Source organism: Crinia signifera, chromosome 4, assembly GCF_055691185.1.
Source record: "Crinia signifera chromosome 4, ASM5569118v1, whole genome shotgun sequence".
Lineage (NCBI taxonomy): Eukaryota > Metazoa > Chordata > Amphibia > Anura > Myobatrachidae > Crinia > Crinia signifera.
Genome location: NC_139220.1, coordinates 131,873,563 through 131,893,618, shown reverse-complemented (window position 1 = coordinate 131,893,618; position 20,056 = coordinate 131,873,563). Strand labels below are relative to the sequence as shown.

The window sequence follows — 20,056 nt, the reverse complement described above, 5'->3', positions numbered from 1 at the left end:
ACATGCATTGTGACACCTGTAAGGGACAGGGATGGGTGCTATCTGGGAGTGCAACAATTTCTTGGGGAGGGGTAGGGATATTTGTGATATTTAGGGAATTATGGTAATGAGCTGTTGTCTGCTTGATGGATGTTTTGGAGTCTGTGATCTGTCTCAGTGGAGGGGAGAAGGATTATGTGAAATGTGGAGATTTGTCACAGCAGCTTAAAGGTCTGGGGGCCACTAGACAATCATATTGAAACACACGGCTTCCACATAGTAGTAGTGATATATTAAGCCCACCTATAATGTGTTGGTTCCGCCCATGTGAGGCCACTTGATACCCTCACACCTAGAGGTCTAAATGAGAACCTGGGATTGTCTTGTTTTTTATAGGTGCATTATTGTCATTTTGCATGTTCTTTTTTCCCCCCCTTTTTTACTTGTACAGTATGATCTAATTTTTTGCAGTCCGTGCCTGCGGTACCAGTTTTTCTTAATTACCATATCTGATAGTACAGTATATGTTTGTTCAATAAGCCTTTTGAGAACAAGGCAAAACTAATTACATTACATGCAAGTGGCACTGTCACATTTATGCAGTAACATTATGTCGATATGTAGATTAGGTTATGGTATTTGTTTATTAGCACTTAGTTTATTGTTTCACCATGCTACTTATGTCACTTCTATGTTTCCTCTCTTTTCCTTTGTATTATTAATTGTATCATGCACTATATTGTAAGTTATAATCAGATTTGTAAAACGTTGTTATTCACTGTTGCTATGACAGCATATACTAAAACATGATTGGATTTATTTGGTCAGATGTAATCTGGTTCCCTGCGTGCCTCCCTTCCAGGTGTTGCAAGTTGATGACGTCACCATGGAGCACCTCCTTGATCGATGCCGGCGGGATTCATGAACAGACACCAACAGTATTTAGGTAAGTTGTTTGTACATGTTGTTTGTTCTCAAAAGCACCATGATAAAAAAACATTTATATCTAAAAACAAAAGCAGAGCCACACTGAGTTTCTACTATATCACATCTGAGCTGGGTAAAACTTTCTTATAGACAATGGAGTTCTGTACTACCACTATTGAAGTAACACATATTCAGACCATAACATATGGATACACTAAACTTCAAAAGTGATCAAATGGAGAGTGATAACCAGCCAACCAATCAGCTCCTACCTGACATTTTTCAAACACAGTCTGTGACATGGCAGGTAGGAGCTGATTGGCTGGCTGTTTATTACTCTCCCTTTTATCACTTTTGAAGCTTAGTGCATGTGGCACATGGGCTGCAAAAAGTTTTACATTTGAAATGTCTTAATAATGCCAATAGATAAAAAAAAAAAACAGAAATATGAATTAACTCACAGGCTGATAAAGTTACATACAGGAAGTTTAAAATAATAATGTATCTGAGATGAAAATGAATCTTTGAAACATTCCATGCATTATATACTTACTGACTGAACACTAAATACCCCTTTTACACTGAGGCAAAAACCCAGGTTGGACCCAGGTCAGGGTTGGTGTAAAAGGGACCAACCCAGGTCCATCGACACTGGAATCCTGCCCAGGTCCTGACCATGGTTGAACACTGGTCAGACCTGGTTAGTTGGAGCGGCCACATGCGGACAGTGCACACAGGCTCCGTGCACCCCTGCTACCTGGCGCTGCACATACCCTACCTACAGAAATCATAATTGGATGCTCTATCATTTATGTTCTTTTTTTGAACATAACTTCTCATGTCTTTTAATTTTTATTTGAAATCATTGAGGGAAGGTTGGCTGGCAGTGAATCAGTCCTAAAATGGACAGTTGTAATGTCATCCATAGGGAAAAGCAGGGCTGACCCAGTTTCAGTGTAAACAGCACAGACCCAGGTACAACCTTGGTCACAGTGCTGTGTGGATATGAAGCTGGGTCCAACCCTGGAAACTCCTGTGTTCAAAGACCAGGGACTTTGGTGTAAAAGGGGTATAATACAGCCAGTGTGGTTGACATATTTCTAGTAGTAAAATTACTACCTATCGCTTCCTGTTGCTAAATATAACACTAATAAAATAAGAGATAACTGAATACTGTGGCACAGCTAAATGATACCTCTGGTGCACTTCATCTGTTCCTTGCAACAGCAGCTGAGCTTATCTGTTTGCTAACTGATAGAAAGGGAAATCTACCCCAAGGTTCTCAGGTTTATTATTCACTTCTGTCACAAGTTCAATGTTAGTTCACAGCCAGGGAAAGTAATTCACACCCTGGAAGGTAAATATAATGCACTTGCTTTCGTAAGCAAACAAATGGTGCTATTTCCAATGGACTGTATATGTTGAAATGTATCATTCTGGGACAGAATGCAGACCGGGATACTATTGCACCTCAGAATGCTAGTACAAATTTTCTTCATGAAAAACCCTGCAATTACATTACAGGATGAGTATCCCTTATCCAAATGCTTGTGACCAGAAGCATTCAGGATAACGGATAATTACGTATTTTGGAATATTTTTATATTTCAATGATGTATCTTGAGGTATCTTGCATTTATGTTGTACAAACACATGAAATACACACAGATATGTTTTATGTGTGCATGAGAAAAGGTTTCAAAACATACAACAAAGTTTGTGTACTATCTCAGGCACTGTTTTTGAATTTTGGAAACTATGGTTTTTGGAATAATTTGGATAACGGATATCTGGATAAGGGATACTGAAACTGTATGTGCAAAACTAGAAATTACATGAGATATGTGCAGGTTTGCACCAGTGGCAGGGAATAGTACATCGCATATACTTACAGCATACTTGCCGACTTTTTAAAACTCCTCTCCGGGAGAAGCCCAGAGAGGAGTGAAAGGGGGGCGGGAAGAGGCCACGTTTTGGGGGCGGGGCGTGGCTGATGTCACGAAGCCCCGCCCCATGACTGACAGTCGCATCCATTTTCAGGTCCGTGGATGGTGGGAAGGGCTAAAATGACATGAAATTATGCGAATCGTGTAATTTTAGCCCCGCCCCCTCCGCGCGGACCCGCGAAATTCAGGGTTTTATACCGCGGGGAATGGGGGAGCCATGGCTTTAGCGAAAATGTGAATTTTTGCCTCGAATTCGCACTTTGTTAAGTGGTGCTTTTAGGCACACTTCTATTGCCATCCAGATGGTTTCTCATTATAAAGTATTCAACTCGCAATTTTAATGGGATGCAATTTTTGGTAAACGTTCCTAAAAATCACAAAAAACTTGACCAGGTTCTGACAGGCAAATTAGACAGATCCATGCACAGATCATTGTTATCTGTGCATGGTTCTGTCCAAAAATAGGCTAAAATGTAAAAAAAAAAGGGGAAAAACAGTGGGGTCCACGCTCCTGAGCATAACTAGCCCTGGGCTCAAAGAACCGGTCCTGGTTTCATAAAATCATGGGGCAAAACAAATAGGGTTCCCCTGGATTTTATAAAACCAGCACCAGGCTCAAGGGCCGGTCCTGGTTCCGAATATTACGGGAAAAAATTTGTAGGGGTCCCCCGTTTTTCAAGAACCAGCACCGGGCCCAACCAGCCAGCAGGGTAATGCCACAGCCAGGGGAGACTTTTTATACAAGCTTCATCCCCCTGACCGGTCAGCATGGGCAGGGGTCCTGGGAAAGTGGGGACCCCGCCAAAGAAGGGGTCCCCCCTCAAGAACTTACCTGCCCATGCTGAAGCCTGGGCGGTAGGCATCGGGCTGATAAATGGTGTAAAAATAGAAGAACCTATTGTGCATTTCTGTGGAACTAGATGTACCAGCAAGCCTGCACCGCATGCAGGGACTTGGAGAACCACAAGGCAGGACTAGGCATTTGCCTAGGGCGCCGGCCACTGGATGGTGGTACTGACCCGCCAAGGTACCATAGAGAGGTACCAGAAAGCAGGGAGCGGGGAGCAGGTAAGTCTGTAATCCTCCCTCTCCCCTCCCCGACCCCCATTCCGCCCGTTAATCAACGATGGCCCCCGCTCCACGCTGGGATTTCAGCACGGCAGTATCGCCCGCGGCAGTATCGCCCGCACACACACACCCCCCCATGCCGCATCGCAGTATAGCCTCCCCCCCCCCCGTGCCGCAGTATCGTCCGCACCCCCCCGGCGGGCGGCACGGGGGGTTTTGGCTGGGGCGGGCGGGGGGCTTGCACCGGCCCTGTACAGAGCCCATTCATCCAATACTCACCTATGTTGACACAAAGCATTGGTCCCCTTGTCCAGTAATATCCATGTGGGGTACCTGTTGAAAGAAAACCTACTCACTAGATGTCTTCGGGGCTTTCGCGGGACCCCTGTACCACTGTAGCCACAAGCCGGTCTGTTTACTTCTGGGGCTCCACCCCCAGACCGGGAGTTAGATCCGCCCACCAGCCAATCATGGTCCGGGAATTCCCGATCGGGGACAGCCCCGGGCTTCAGCATGGGCAAGTAAGTTCTGAAGGGGGGGGTCCCCACTTCCCCGGGACCCATGGCCATGCTGAAGCCCACGGTCAGTGGCGGGGAGTGGTAGGCACTCAAGCATCTCATGCGCGTGTGCCCTCTTCTGGCGGCTGGTAAACGGCAGCGGATGGTGATAGAATTGCCAGGAGCAGTCCATCTGTAAGTGTGCTTTGGATCAGGCTAAATCCACTGGGCTTGCTACTGAGGAGATTCATAATAATAAACCAGTACTGGTAGTCTGTCATGTACATTTTAGTGGTGTGTTGCTTGGACACAAAGTCTTGGTAGTATTACATATATATTTTATGGGGTAATTAAACCAATAGATGACTTATAAGCAGGTCAGCAGACCCTAGACCTCAGAGTGTCATTACCGTTCACACTAAAAAACAAATATTAGAGCATTTCATGAATATGGTATAATCAGGAGATAAAAATATAATCAAAATGTGTTCATGGATACCCCAACGAGATGAGTTCCTGTGAAATTACAGCATGCAGATAAATGAATGGTAGTGTCTAGATCCCCTTCAGTTTTGACAATTTTCTCATCATGCCCTGGGTCTACGTATACCTGAAGGGGGAATATAAATCTGTGGTGAGCGAAGCGAGCCTAAATGAATGGGTTAATGGTGTTGAATGTAGAAAGCTCATATTTGGATAACCTTAGTGTCATCTAGTGTCTGTATCTTGTCATATAGCTGTGTTGTTTATATTTTATTGGTGCATAGAGTCTACAGCAATGTCAGATAAGATCAGCAGGTCAGGTAAGGTTTTATGGCACATTTCAGTAGCATTCATATATACATTAAGGCAATTCCTTATATTATCCATATCCAGTACTATTTTTCTGGAAGAATAGGTCCAGGAACTCTGGGACTGAGGGTGGATTGATTAAATAAAGAGAGAGAGAGAGAGAGATGTATACTACACATATATACAAAGGTACTCACAGGTGACTTTAAAGTAAACTGTATCATATGGAAAGTACATTTTGGCCCAGAACAGGTTCAGGAACCCAGTGCCTGATGATGTCATATCTAATTAGAGGTTCAGGATTTCCTGCAGAAAAAATAGCACTGTCCATATCTTAACAACTGCAACACTTATTCTTAATTCTGAAAAAATATTCCTGCACTACTTTTTGTGATTTGATATATATCTGCCAACTACAATTTGTATACATAATTATGTTTCTATTATGTGGGGTACACATACACAATACTTTTCCACATGTAAGCACATCCAAAAAATGACACAGAGTTCACTTGAGTGGTGCACTAGGGACCACTTTTTAGTAAATTAGTGGACCCTTGTGCAGTGGTTCCTAACCCTGGTCCTCAAGTCAGTGCCGGCCCTAGGCATAGGCAAGCTAGGCAATTGCCTAAGGCATCTGGAATGCCTAGGGGCATTCATGCCTGCCTAGGGCTGGTGGAGGTCCTGCACTGGGCTGACTACCGCGATCGTAACTCTCAGTTCCGATCGGGTAGCTCAGGGAGCCGGCAGCAGCAAATGAGGGCAGCGGGTATTATCAAAAATGGCCATGGGAGGAGGGAATAATATGCATGACTAGCAGAAGCAGCTCCTCCTCCCATGTTTTTCCAAACAGCTCAGCAGTTGTATGATAGCCCATTGTAGCCCCACCCCCTTGCGGCTATATCCCGTGATTAGTGGGTCTGTTGCGAGGGGAGGGGGTGAATCTAAAAAGACAGGTATCTCACAAAATAGCTTCATATTGGCCCCGCCCCCTCCTGTCAACCCCCAAATCACGGGAATGTGCCGTGGGGGGTGGGGGGGCTAATGATGAAAGTGCCGATGCCAGGCTGTGGCACTCCCGAATCCTCCTCTCAGAGCAGTCTTCAAATGTGAGTATCTGTGAGCTTCTGTTGTGTATGTACACAGTATGTATATATTTTATGTGTGAGTGTGTGTATTTAAGTTATCGAGTGTGTATATGTGTGTGTGTGTGTAAGCCTTTAATGTGAATACTATGGAGAAAACTTCTGGCAATACTGCTAGAAGTGTTGCTATTACATAGAAACATAGAAACAGCTATTGATGTTATGTTACACTCCATTCACCCAAACATTAAGTGGATACTGTTTTTTAAACATTAAGTGGATACTGTTTTTTAAACTAGTTTTTTTTAAACTAGTATAAATACATATTTATGTATATGTGTGTATCTGTATGTGTGTATACAGGTGTGGGTGTGTAGGTGGTCTATATAACGTGTGTGTGTGTGTGTGTAGAAACAGGTATACGAATCCTGCATTTGCCCGTTTGTAGAGGTAGCGCCAGCATGTATGTAGAAGGGACCGCAGCAGGAATCTCAGATACCTGCTGCGATCCCTCCTGTCCCACACGCAGCTGCATCCCCCATAGGTTTTTATGGGGGATGCAATGCTACCCAATGTACCAATATCTGAAGCATTCCGGATATTTGGTCCCGGAACTACCGCCATCTTAAAATGGTGGTAGCCTATTGTAGCCTACAGGCTACACACTGCACTGCCGGCGGGGCAGTTCGATCAGCTGGGGGGAAGCGCTGATCCTCTGGTACCCGGCAGAGCAGATCTCAGGGATCCGGACTTTAGGATAGCATATTGCAATGCAATTCTGGGAGGTAAGACCCCATCCAGATCGCATTGTATATGCTATCCTTAACAAATGGGCCACTATAACCCTAAAGCGCATGGTAGGAGACAGAGGCCACCAAACCAAGGGGCGGAGGATGGTGTTGCCATATAACCACACTGGCGAGTGTGATACATGGGGGATCTCATACAGCCCCGGGCAGTGCTCCCTTTAAAACCTTCTATCTCTTTTGTGATTAAACCATGCTGTTTGATGAGCAGCTTGAGCAATTTAACCACTTCCACAGCACTGCTAATGCCCATTTAGGGATACATATGCAGTCCCGGAAGTCAGGATGCCAGTGGTAACAAGACAGACAGCGGTATCCCGATATGGAGAATTCCGACAGGGTTTCCATACGTTACCTAGCCCTCTCCCCCTACCTTGCAGCATCCTAACCCTCCGCTCCCTCCACAGCGCAAACAACCCTCCTCACCTAAACCCCTTACCCCAAAACCCAACCTTAACCCCCCTTGTAAGTTCATTAACCTAACTCCTCTCCGCAGCCCAATACTACCCCCCCCCCCCCCAGCAGCCTAACCCTAAGTCCCTCATCAGGAAGCATGTGGGGGAGAGGGTGCGGGACCACAGGAGGCATAAGTTCTTACCTATTCATGTCAATGGGTGGGTAGAGGCCCCAGTGCATTGCTTTGCACAAGGACCTTCAATTCTCTTAAGATGGCCATGCTGCTCAGCCTTTCACACCCACCTCAGTAACGGAAGTGGTGTAATGTCAACAAGGAGCGATAACATGAATAAGGGACACTAATGTGTGGTATAATGTTGCACTAGTTGCACCACCTTTTGGTCAATGTGCAAAAAGGCACCAGTCCTCTTGCATTGTGGATAACGTACCAAAATTCTGATTGCTATGGGTGAAAGGTGATGAGTGTTGCTGTGCTTTGAGAGGAGTGCTGGATCCAAAGCGGAACAAGCATTGGTGTTGGGGGTGGGGTGTGACAAAATCTTGCCTAGGGCATCAGATTGGTTAGGGCCGGCTCTGCCTCAAGTACCCCCAACAGTGCACATTTTCCAGGTCACCTGGGAGGTGCACTAATTATTCAGACACATTTTAAAAGAGCCACAGGTGGAGCTAATTATGTCACTTGTGATTCTATGTGGAGACCTGGAAAATGTGCACTCTTGGAGGTACTTGAGGACCAGGGTTGAGAACCACTGCCCTAGTGCATTTCTCAAGTGATATCTTTTTGTGTGTTTATTTGGTTGTGCAATACTGTACATACCTATTTCATTCTCTGACAAGTCTATTTACCACAATAACGCATCTCAGATGCAGGTGGATGTGAAAAATTCAACCAAAATCATGTTATGAAAATATAATGCATCGCAAGGATGTATCAATTAGCGCATGCAGCAACAGAGCGTGAGGGGAAGCTCTGTCCCAGTAATCCATTTACAGTAATTCTATTGTTTATGGAAAAGACCCTAAGCATGTGACTGCACTTCCTAAGCAATGTATCTTTCATAATAACCATCACATGTGCCACTGCTGTAGATGCTTTGTTTAATACATATATTATCGTATTTTTTCAACGAGACAAAAAAAGATAATTTATTTTTTTAAAGTCCAGAATAGAAATATGTTTAAAGAAAAGACTAATACCCCTTTTATACCAAAATGCCGGGTTGCACTCGGAGCCATCCGACTCAATCAGAATAAGGGCCTATGTGTACATTTACAGTTGGTGGGAGCCCTACTGAAAGCACTGCACTTCAATGCACTACAGTATGTGTACATTTACAGTTAGTGGGAGCACTACTGAAAGAACTGCACTATGTAAGTAATAGTTGTTTTAAGGAACATAAACAAGTCATATATACACCACTACATATATAACTTTATATTGCATATTTTAAGCAGAATTCCTATATTTAAAAACATCCAAAAGCCCAAAATTATAGCCAAACACTTTGGAGCAGTCAGCATAGCATTACAAAAAAATCAGTTATCTAGAGAAGTGTAAAACTTTCTAGAATCTAGTTGGACAATTACATACATATTAGGAAGCAGCCGCTACAGCCCGTGGGGGGTGCTGACGCTACAGTCGGGGGGGGGGGGGGAGTGGGGCGCACTGCTTATGCTATGGTCAGGGGGGGCTGCTAACGCTATGGCCGGGGGTGTGGGGGGGGTGCGGACACTACTCACCATCAGGCTTCAGGTTCATCCACCGCAACGCCGCGCTTCCGTCCGCTCATTGGTGACGTCATCCAGCAGGGACCAGCGGCCGAAGCCAGGTCACAATGTGCGGCATAGCCCAAAACAAATATGGCTGCCGCATATGTGCATATAATATATACATATATGCGGCGTCCATATTTGTTTTGGGCTATGCTGCCGTTTGTGACCATATATATGCCACTTGCATATATAGGGTGATGCCAGCGGCAGCCCTGGAAGCACAGTCGGCTGCCCAGCCAGAGGGAAATCTGGACCGGCCCACCGGGAAATGGCCCGGTCCCCCGGTGGGTCAATCCGCCTCTGTTAGGAAGTAACAGAGTTCAGTATCCTAAAAAATGGAAACTAAGCATAGGATAAAAATAAAGAAGTGAAGAGTGGAAAGACAGATTGATGAGTATTTCTGTCACACCTCTCTAATGTCATTTTTCACCCTGTCTTGCTTTCCAGTAAAAGGGTAATTAAAGCTCTAGAATTAGAAGAAGACGGACATCACAAAGATGTTCTGGGAAGCTTCAGGAATGCTGAATCTACAGAAAGACCAATGTGGAATATGTCTATACTGGTCATTCTAGTAGCTGGGGAAGAATGTTGGGATGATTGTAAGATTATAGACTGAGCATTTTATTAGTAAAGTGAAGCAAAGAAATCTAACATTTATATGTGATATGCATACACTAGTACAGTACTTAGTACTGCTAATCAGCATACTGTATTAAACTTTGCAATCCAGGTGCATAGCACTAACACTAATACCCCTTTCCCACTGCAGCTCTTAAACTGTAATTTGTCATTTAATTTAGCCCTTTTAAATGGGTAAAGCTGCAGTGGGAAAGCTCCAGGTTGCTTTACCCATTTAACAAATACCGGTATTTGTTAAACCGATAAAAAGCAGTGTTTTACCAGTGTGGTACCGTGCAGCTGGTACCCCCATCCCCCCTCCCCTGGTACTCCGTCCCCCCACCCCCCCTCCCTTGGTACCTGGCAGAGATCCATCCGGGCAGCGGGGCAGCATGGTAGGCAGTGGGCGTGCCAAGGCTCCTAGTCCGCAGGTCCCGGACTGATGCATGAAAGCATCATGCACTAGCATGATGCAGGAGGAGGCTGCAGCTGGTGCACAGACAAAGGGGGCACTGGGGATCCGGGCAGGCTCAGGAGGAGGAAGCGGAGGAAGCGGGTCCATTAGGAGATTGTAATTTCATCGGCGGGGTCCCTGTTGCGAATGGGAAGTAGCAGAGCCGCTAATTAAATATGTGCATATTGTATCTTCCTCACTGGGGGCGGGATGTACTAAAGGGAAAATGCGGTAAAACCCCCTTTTACCGCATTTTCCTATGTACTATTACCCGGCCGCACTGATTTCGCCTGGCAGGGTATCGCCACCTTTGGGTGGCGATACCCTATAGAAGCCTTTGGTCCTCCTGGACCCCGGAAGGTAAGCCCTTCCTCCCCCTAGCAACGCAGCCGGATGTCCTTCCGGCTGCAGGGGGGAGGAGGAGGTGCCGGGGACAGCTTGCTTAGCTGTCCTCGGTATGAAGGCAGTTCAGGTGGCAGGGAGGAGGCGGAGACAACCCCCCACACACACACACCACAGTACAGGTATCGCAGGGGGTCTTCATTACCGCACCGTGATGTCAGCCTCAAATGTTAGTACATATGCGCTGGCAGCAAAGGGCGGCGATGTATATTAATAAATCCCGCCCAGAATCTTTACATGCAACTGGTGTTGCTAAGGGAATTAACATAGCGAGTTCACTATGTTCCATTGCTTGCATAAGGGTTGCTACTCACAACTATCAGACTTCCTTCACGTGCATCTGTGGCAGAATATTCCAAGATATTGTAATCATTTAATGTTTACATGTACATGGGTAAGCTGCTCTTGGAGCAAAACTAATAGCAAACATACATTTTTTTTTAATTGAATGTATATACTGTATATTAGGTATGTTAAATGTATATTGTACAATACAATAATATGATGGTGCTGATGCCGGAGTCAAGTCATCGGCAAAATCAAATTCTAATTCCAACCCAAATACAATCGCAACCAGTGAGTCGTATATTTAACATGTCAAATTTTTCCAATCCGTCAATGAAATCTTGATTATTGGAAGCCAACAAAAGGTGGATCGAAAGGGCATTTGGGTCATAGGTATATAGCCTTCATTAGCTAGTATTGTGTGGTCTGTGAGTGTTTTTCAGAATCCAGCAACAGTTGCCTGCCAAGTGCTAATGTGGAAATGGAAGGGACCTGTGGGAGAGCAAAGGTCTCTATTACTATAGCTGATTGAGCAGAATCCTGCAGCACAGAAGACAGAAGAAAGGATAAAAATAACAATGAAATCATACCCTTATGCTGGGTACACAATACAGGATGTGTGTACCTAGGGACATTGCTGCAGGGGGGTGGGGGATCCTACAGGGAAGCTGGTATCAGCAAATGCATACATAGTTGCTGATGCCGGCAGCAATGGGGGGGGGGTTGACCAAGGATGCTGCTGATGACACATCGGAGTGTGCATCATCAGTAATATAGGGGGGATTCAGACCTGATCACTTCTCTGCTACTTTGCAGAACCCTGTAATCAGATAGCCACCGCCCAGCCAGTGTGAAATCCCGCCCTGTGCAAGGCTTGAGAAAATGCTGCAAATCGGCGATTAGCTGCAAATCCATTCGCAACTCACCACCAAATGATTTTCCCAATGTGTGCCGTCTGGGCAGAACCCAGGACCTACTCAGTCAGTGGGACAGAGACAGGCTGATCGAGGCCGGAGTTGATGTCACACTGCCTCCCTGAGAACACCTGGGCATGCCTGCTCTTTTCCTGACACTCCATGAAAATGGACCGTTACCACCCCCAAACGCCAACTTCCTGTCAATCAACTTTCGAATAGCTTGTGATTAAAAAAGAGGCCTGGATTTTATTGCTGGATGGCCTAATGCATGTGTGCTATGATCTGTACGCATGTGCAGTCAATTGATAATCGGTCGGCCTGCAAATACGCAGTCCATCGATCAGGTCTGAATAACCCTCATAGTGCGCATACACTACAAGCTATGAAGATTTTGCCATTTTGTCAAGTGTACCCAACTTTAGTTGAAGTGTTCAGAATTTAAAAAAGGATGTAGTCATATTTATTTATTTATAGACAAGGTTAGGGCCCTTAAAACTATTGATCTTATAAAATGTGATTTATTAAAAAAAAAAAAAGATATTTCTATACAGAATATTGATCAGTGTTGCCCAATAACAGTCTAAAGGCCCATACACACTTGACGATTTTCAGCTGAAAATCGGTCAAAACAGCCCAGTGTGTATGCCCCGGAGATTGCCGACTAGCGATGATGCGCGCTCCTGCATCATCGCTAGGAAAGTGGTTCATCTGCTGGTTTTACCAGCAGATGTGGCGATGATGGATGGTTTTTCATCCATCATCGCCATGTGTGTACGCCTGCCGGGCTGAAAGATTAACCACTTTCAGCCCGGCGGACCGCCCCGCACCGCCCCCCCGCCCCCGCCTGTCATAATACTCACCCTGTCCAATTGCTGCTGCGCCGGCTCCATGCATCCTGCTCCGAGTCCCTGTCTGCTTGTTCCACCCTCCTGCTCAGTGCTTACCACGGAGCACTTCTCCCTCACCCGGCAACACACTCTGCTGGCCCCGCCCCGCTGCTATGCTTAACACAGAGCACTGAGAGCAGGGGGCACTGCTGGCCACCAATGTTTTATGTTTAAAGCAGTAATATATACATTGCTGGCATATGCCAGCAATGTATATATTGCTGGAACCACTGGGCACCAATGTTACATTTTTAAGGCAGTAATATATACATTGCTGGCATATGCCAGCAATGTATATATTGCTAGCACCACTGGGCACCAATGTTACATTTTTAAGGCAGTAATATATACATTGCTGGCATATGCCAGCAATGTATATATTGCTGGCACCACTTGCCACCAATGTAATGTTACTTATAAGCCAGTAATATATACATTGCTGGCACAGGCCAGCAATGTATATATTATTGGCACCACTGGGCACCAATGATTATTAATTTGCTTGCTGCCCACAAATAATTATGAATTAGCCAGTAATATATACATTGCTGGCACATGCCAGCAATGTATATTTTAGTGGCATCACTGCCCACCAATGTTACTTACAAGCCAGTAATATATACATTGTTGACACAGGCCAGCAATGTACATATTATGGGCACCACTGCCCACCAGGGTTAAAGTGAGCAGGAACTGGGCGGAACTGCGTTCCATCAGTTTTATTTTGGAGGTGGAATGGTTCCGCCTCCATCCGCATCGCTAAACAGCTGACAGCCGGGCAGAGCGGTGGGAAATCCGGATGTCTCAGAGCAGGTCCATCCGTCCGTGGCGTAGCTATTTTAAAATTATGTGCCAACTCACGGCTCGTGAGCCAATCACAGCTCGCGGGACGGCAACAAATGAGGAGCTGCCGGGCCGCGAGCACCGATTGGCTCGCAAGTCATTTGAAATAGCCGCACCACGGACGGACGGACCTGTTCTGAGACATCCGGGTTTCCCACCGCTCTGCCCTGCTGTCTCCTTTCCCACACAGTGCACACCTCTGGCACTGGGCATGTTACCCCTGGCACTGAGAATGTAATACCTGGCAATGAGCATGTATGTAAGCGGCACTTATGTGGCATAATAAAAAATGGGCATTACCATGTTTGGCATATTGTGAAATGGGCATTACCGTGTTTGGCATATAGTATAATGGGCATTACGGTGTGTGGCATAATGTGTAATTGGCATTACTGTGTGCATTTCTGTGTCCTTGTCCCATAAAGCCATGCCCTAAAATTTTTGGCACAAAATGTTCAGTTTTTATTAGGTGTTGGGTTGTTTTGCACTGTGGGGCATCATTTGAATCAGGGGTGATATTATGTGGCCACATTATTCTTTTCCTGACTGTGTGGCTGTGACATAATGGGGGGAGTCAGGGAAGCGAATTTCACCACTTTAAGCACTGCTGCGCACCAATGTATAGTGATAATAGTTACTAATGTAAACACTGCTGGAGCAGACCAGCAATGTATATGAGACCACTGCCACTGGCCATCAATGTATATTTTTATGGCGTTAATGTATACACTGCCGGCGCAGGTCAACAATGTATATGTTACCACCGCCACTGCCCCCCAATGTATATTTTGTTGTGGCGGTAATGTATACATTGCTGGGGAAGGTGAATGGATTTCTCCCTACGTGCACGGTGGCAAATTAAATGGTAGTTGTGCACATGGGCGGGTTTTTGCCCAGTCGGAGCAGAGTCAGGTAGCGTTTACCTGTTTGCTGGGCTCCGAATATACACAGCCCAGCGATCAGTTCTGAATCAGGCCCCTAGAACAGAAATGCACTGAATAAAATGGCCCCTGCTCCCACCCTTGGAATACAAACCCTGTCCATTATGTAAATAGCCTTTTATATGAAAGATTTTCAGCAAAGTCTTTCGCCTCCTGAAAATCTCTTGCTCTTTGGGGAAAATAGCTCAGTGTGTACGCACTACTTTGGTGACAAATATATCTTTCAGAGATTTTGTCAAAGTCTTTTGAAATGAAAATCTTCAAGTGTGTATGGGCCTTAAAAGTCAATCATGGGTATAAATCATCCCAGTCGAGTCTCACTGACTCACTGACACTCACTGACCTCAGCAGTAATGGTTGTACTGGAGGATACAAAGTATCAATGCAGTATGTAACAATGCATATCATGGAGCCAGGGCTACAGCCAGTGCACTGCACCTGCTGCACTAACAGTAGTTCCTCCTCTGGCTACAGCAGTAACGTAGTAAAATACCAGACATGGGAAAGATTAGCTGTATAAATGATGAATGGGGAACAAATTAACTGATCAGATGCTTTTATGATTTTTCATCAAGTAGTCAATGAGACTTTTATTAAAGACATTGAGGAGAGGAATGCATGGCTAATAATTTTATATATGGGGAGTCCCAGGAGTAGTGAGACAATAATGGTGGATGTTGTGGTAATGGAGGCATTTGTTTAGCACTAGTAAGCCAATGGTGTACCCTTGTTCCTTTATTTTTATACATATAGTACATAAATATGATATATGATTGAGCGACACCAGTAGATTGTACAAAAAGTAGCCACAGTGATCTGACAAACCTGCTGTAGATATTCTGCTTCCCACAGGAGCCTTCAAATTGGTTTCCTCTACTTATCAGATTACAGGTTTATAAGCTAAAAGCTACTTATAACATTACCCTGATATAATGCAGTCAGTGATAATGCTCTCCCCGGCTCACCATTGTCAGATCTCAAGTCTGTCTATTTTAACCTATTGAAATTACGTACTTAACCTGGATGTAATTGTTATTATGGCTGTAAACTGCAGTTAACGTAGACACTGATTTAAATGTTACTGACAATTCACCACACTATACTGCGAAGCTACAGTATTTAGTGTTATATATATATAATAATGTGTAATGTTCTGTGCTGTGGTCATGTAGTTTTACTGTCTTTATCTGTAAAATACAATAAAGCTGAATACAATTGTCTGGGATGTTAATCTCCATGGCATGCTGGATGATGCTGCAGAGAATGGTAAATCCTGAAGAAGTCATGAAGATAAGAGTAATCCTCACTTATAGGATGGAGTTAACAATACCCAGTGGTATAATTAAAAATTCAGGTTCAGGGACAAACTTGATCGCAGGCATTAATGCCTGATACACACCAGGACGACTAGGGCCCGATCCCCTCAATCTAGATACAATTCCGACCAATTGGATGTAGATTGTGTGGTGATTGGGCCCTTTTCTGTCCTGGTGTAGACCGATACCGATCCGATGCACGGTCCCGCGGGTCGGTCGGTCGTTATTCAGATCCTACCTGCTGCAGGTAGGATCTGAATAACGACCATACTGCCGGGTGCGGGTCGCCATCGGATCGGACCCGCTCACGGTGCACATCGTGAGCGGGTCGTGCCCCCCCGCATCATCGTGAGTGGGTCTGAAGAAACACTGACGACCCGCTCACAATATGCATCGTGAGCGGGTCGTCGTGGTGTGTACCCCACATTATAGTGTTCTCATTGGTACGCTCCAACACTCATACACATTGTGACTCACCTGTTTTCGGCTGGCAATGGTAGGTTGGGCAATGGGCATGATGTTCCTTCATGTATGTACTTGCTTGTAACTACATAAATACACAAGTCTGATGCAAAGTGTTGGGAGGAATGGTTTTTGCAGGACATTATTGCATCATATGACAAAAATAAAGCCCAATAAACCCTAGCGACCCTGGCGTCCGCCAATATAGTTAATAATATCAGTCGTGGGTGGACGATATTGAGTGTACACATTGATCGATATTGGTACACGATATCGTTCAGTAACATTACCAGGACCCGCTGATCATGCGGATCATTTGGCTATATAGCCAAATTGACCTGCATATTCAGCAGACATCAATGGTCGTTAACGAGGCGTAGGAGCGTTCCTCATTAATGATATTGAGTGTACACACTAGAAGCTAGAGTAAAAGTTATTGCTCAGAAAGCCCTTTCTGAGCAATATCTTTTACTATATCCTCTGGTGTGTATTTGACTTAACTATTTTTGGAAAGATCTGGGGCAGTACGGATGGTGTAATGGTTAGCATTACTGCCCAATAGGTGGTGCCAGGCGCACCCCCTAATAAAATGTGCTGCGCACTCCTATGCTCCCACCATGGCCCTAACTGTGCAGAGTTTGTATATTCTCCCTGTACGTGCAATGGGTTTGCTCCGGGTACTCTAGTTTCCTCCCACAATCCAAAAATATACTGGTTGGTTAATTGGCTTCCAAAAAAATTAACCGGAGAATGTATGTGTGTGCGCGTACATGTGGTAGGGAATATAGATTGTAAGCTCCATTGGGGACAGGAACTGATGCAAATGTTCAAATATTCTCTGTAAAGCGCTGTGGAATATGTGTGTGCGGGTGTGGTATAACACACCGACAGTCTGGATTCCGACAGTCATTAGCGTGACGTCGGAATCCCGACTGCACAGCGAGGGGAGCGCAATGAAGCCCCTTGCGGGCTCAATGCAGGCACGGTGGCGAGCTGCGCTTGCCACCTATTTTATTCTCCCTCTATGGGGGTCGTGGACCCCCACGAGGGAGCAGTCGGGATTCCGACGTCAGAGTAATGACTGTCGGAATCCCGACTGTGGGTGAGACGTCCTGCACCCGTGTGCGCTATACTGTATAAGGAACTGTTAATAATAAAAAAATAAAGAGATGAACGAACTTATGAAAGAAAATTGCAGTTCCTCACTAATAATTAGAGATGTGCAGGTTCTGATGTACTCTGATTTCAAAGCATTATCTTATTGGCTATCCCAAATCACATGACAGTTGTTGACAGTTGATAGCCAATAAGATCCTGCTTTGAAATCAGAGTAAATCAGAACCTGCACATCTCTACTAATAACATGCATGGCATTAACTTTTTTGGAGTAAGCTCTAGATTGTCTACTAATTTACCACAATTTGTTGTGATTGAGGTCTGAGAGGGGCTCCCTGTGGTCCTGGAGTTGCTGTCTATTTCTGCTATTAGTCAGTAATACAGGTAGCTCTGTATTCTATCATCCTCTGGACTCTAAATTGCAGGCAGCTATGTTTGCCATCAACAAGAGCACAGGCTGAACGCAGCTTGGGGATCTGATGAGTATGAGCAATACTGTATGTATGACAGAAGCAGACACAAGAGCAATATGCTATATTACACTCACAAGTATGCAATAACCAGATAATAATCAGATTAGACTCAACACTGGGAAACATGGAGACGTGTACTTTAACCACTGGATTAAACAGGGCCGGTGCTAGGGTGTCCGGCGCCCTCCTGCAAACCATACATTTTGCGCCCTTTCACATTGCCATTGCAACAAGCTGCAGCCCGATTGTGGGAGTGTATGCAACATGCGATCCTATGGAGGATCTCGGGTGTATGTACATGTATGCATAGACCATCTCAGTGCTGTGTCCGCAAAATGTTGCAGGCACTAAAGGTGTCCATACAGTCTGCGAGAATCGCACGGCATGCATGCAATGTGTGTGCGATGCGATCCGAAAGCAGTACAAAAAGTATGTGCAGCACTCGTGACTGAGGGGGAAAGGTGGGGACAGAAGGAGGAGATGGAAGAAGAGGGGAGGAGATAGAGGGGGCGGAGTGTTGAGGACTGGAAGTGGCACTGGCACAGCACACTGAGAAGAGGGAAGGAAGGGGAGGCGGCGTTGCTGCCTGTTCGTCATTTGATTGACAGCTGACAGGCGCAGGAAGCAATGGGTAGGGGGCTGATCCGGACATGACATGTCATCCAGGCATTCACAGACAGCCAAGTGTCTGTGAGGAAGAGGGGGCAGGTCGCAGGAGGAGGACAGTGTGTGCACGGTGCAGGGAGCAGCTCTTTATACTGCTGCCCTCCCGCTGCCAGACAGGCGCTGTGGGCGGCGTGCAGGAGGCAGTGACAGTGAGGGCTGAGACAGCTTTAGCAGAGCAGGGAGGGAGACGGCGCCTTTTCAGCATGGCGCCTCCCTGCTTTGCAGGAGCTGCTGAGTGGGTAGCGCCGGCCCTGGGATTAAACTAAGCATTTTGACATTAAACACCAAAATAGATTAATATTTATATATTAGTTTCCAGGTTGGGCTTAGGTTAAGTTTTAAACTGGACCTAGCATTGTACACTGGCCCATTCAGCTGAGCTTCAACCCCACACACCTGAATGGGCAAATCTTTCATGCTATGCATTGGCTTTATTGGTCACAAGATAGGGGCTACTTTTTGTTTAGATCACCAGATAAGGCTCTGCTTTATGTACCAGGCTTATGTTATGTTTTCATTCGCCCAGCAGGGAAATCATTGACAATAACGCTCACGGAGCAAATATTCTAGTGTGTATGCAGTGTAACATGCATGTTTATCTTCCCTATACTTTTGCTCTTTTGGCTGTCTAATGTCTACTCCAGTGAGGCAGCACTTCTTATCTGTCCCTTTCTCTTCTGCAGGCTCACGCGCCAGGAGGCAATAATCAGCAGCTCTCAGCAGCAGTCAGTGAGTGGGCTGATACAGATCTCCAGGGGAAATGCAAGCTCATATTCAGATTCTCAGAAAGGCCTAGCTGGATGCTCCCTGTATAGCAGTGCAAGAAATAGCAAGGAGTCATAAAGAAGTCAAGTCTGACCTATGAGTGATCTCCATGTCAGCGCCTGTGTTCAGCAGGAACAGCTGAGACAGTTATATTATCTATATTTAATTAAACCCCCTGAAAAAAAAGAAAAAACGAATTCAGAGAAATGGTAATCTTCTATTCGGACATTATACAAGGAAATCCAATGAAATATTCATGTAATGAGTTCTTTGATCTTTGAAATATGAAATACTAAAGTATAGTTCACTCATAAAATGCAAACACTTTAAATTATTAACAGTGGTCGTGTCTTATATTTAAATAATAGAATATTTAATAAGCAGAATGAATTTGATGTTACTTTTCCTTTTCTCTGAACCTGTAGCGATTAGCAGCACATAACCATGATGACTGCAAAGTGCTGCTTGAGTTGTACGGCTGAATATTGGATCCTATATAGGAGGACTACAGTACATGCTATGAAATATACGCAGAAACTAATTGGTGGTTTGTTCACGTCTCCAGTCATTAGAAGGATGGATACATCTCCCCCAAATCTTCTGCAGGGCAGATCAGAAGTC

At 45.2% G+C, this 20,056-nt stretch overlaps 1 long non-coding RNA gene across 1 annotated transcript in view; it reads left to right on the top strand.

The window, feature by feature from the left end:
- LOC146072424 (uncharacterized) overlaps nt 1–19,752 on the top strand; it is a 39,568-nt gene extending 19,816 nt beyond the window's left edge. The window contains exons 2-3 of the long non-coding RNA XR_014473118.1: nt 842–925; nt 19,354–19,752. This is a non-coding gene — a long non-coding RNA (uncharacterized LOC146072424). The remainder of the gene's footprint in view (nt 1–841; nt 926–19,353) is intronic.
- The last annotated feature ends 304 nt before the right edge of the window (nt 19,753–20,056 follow it).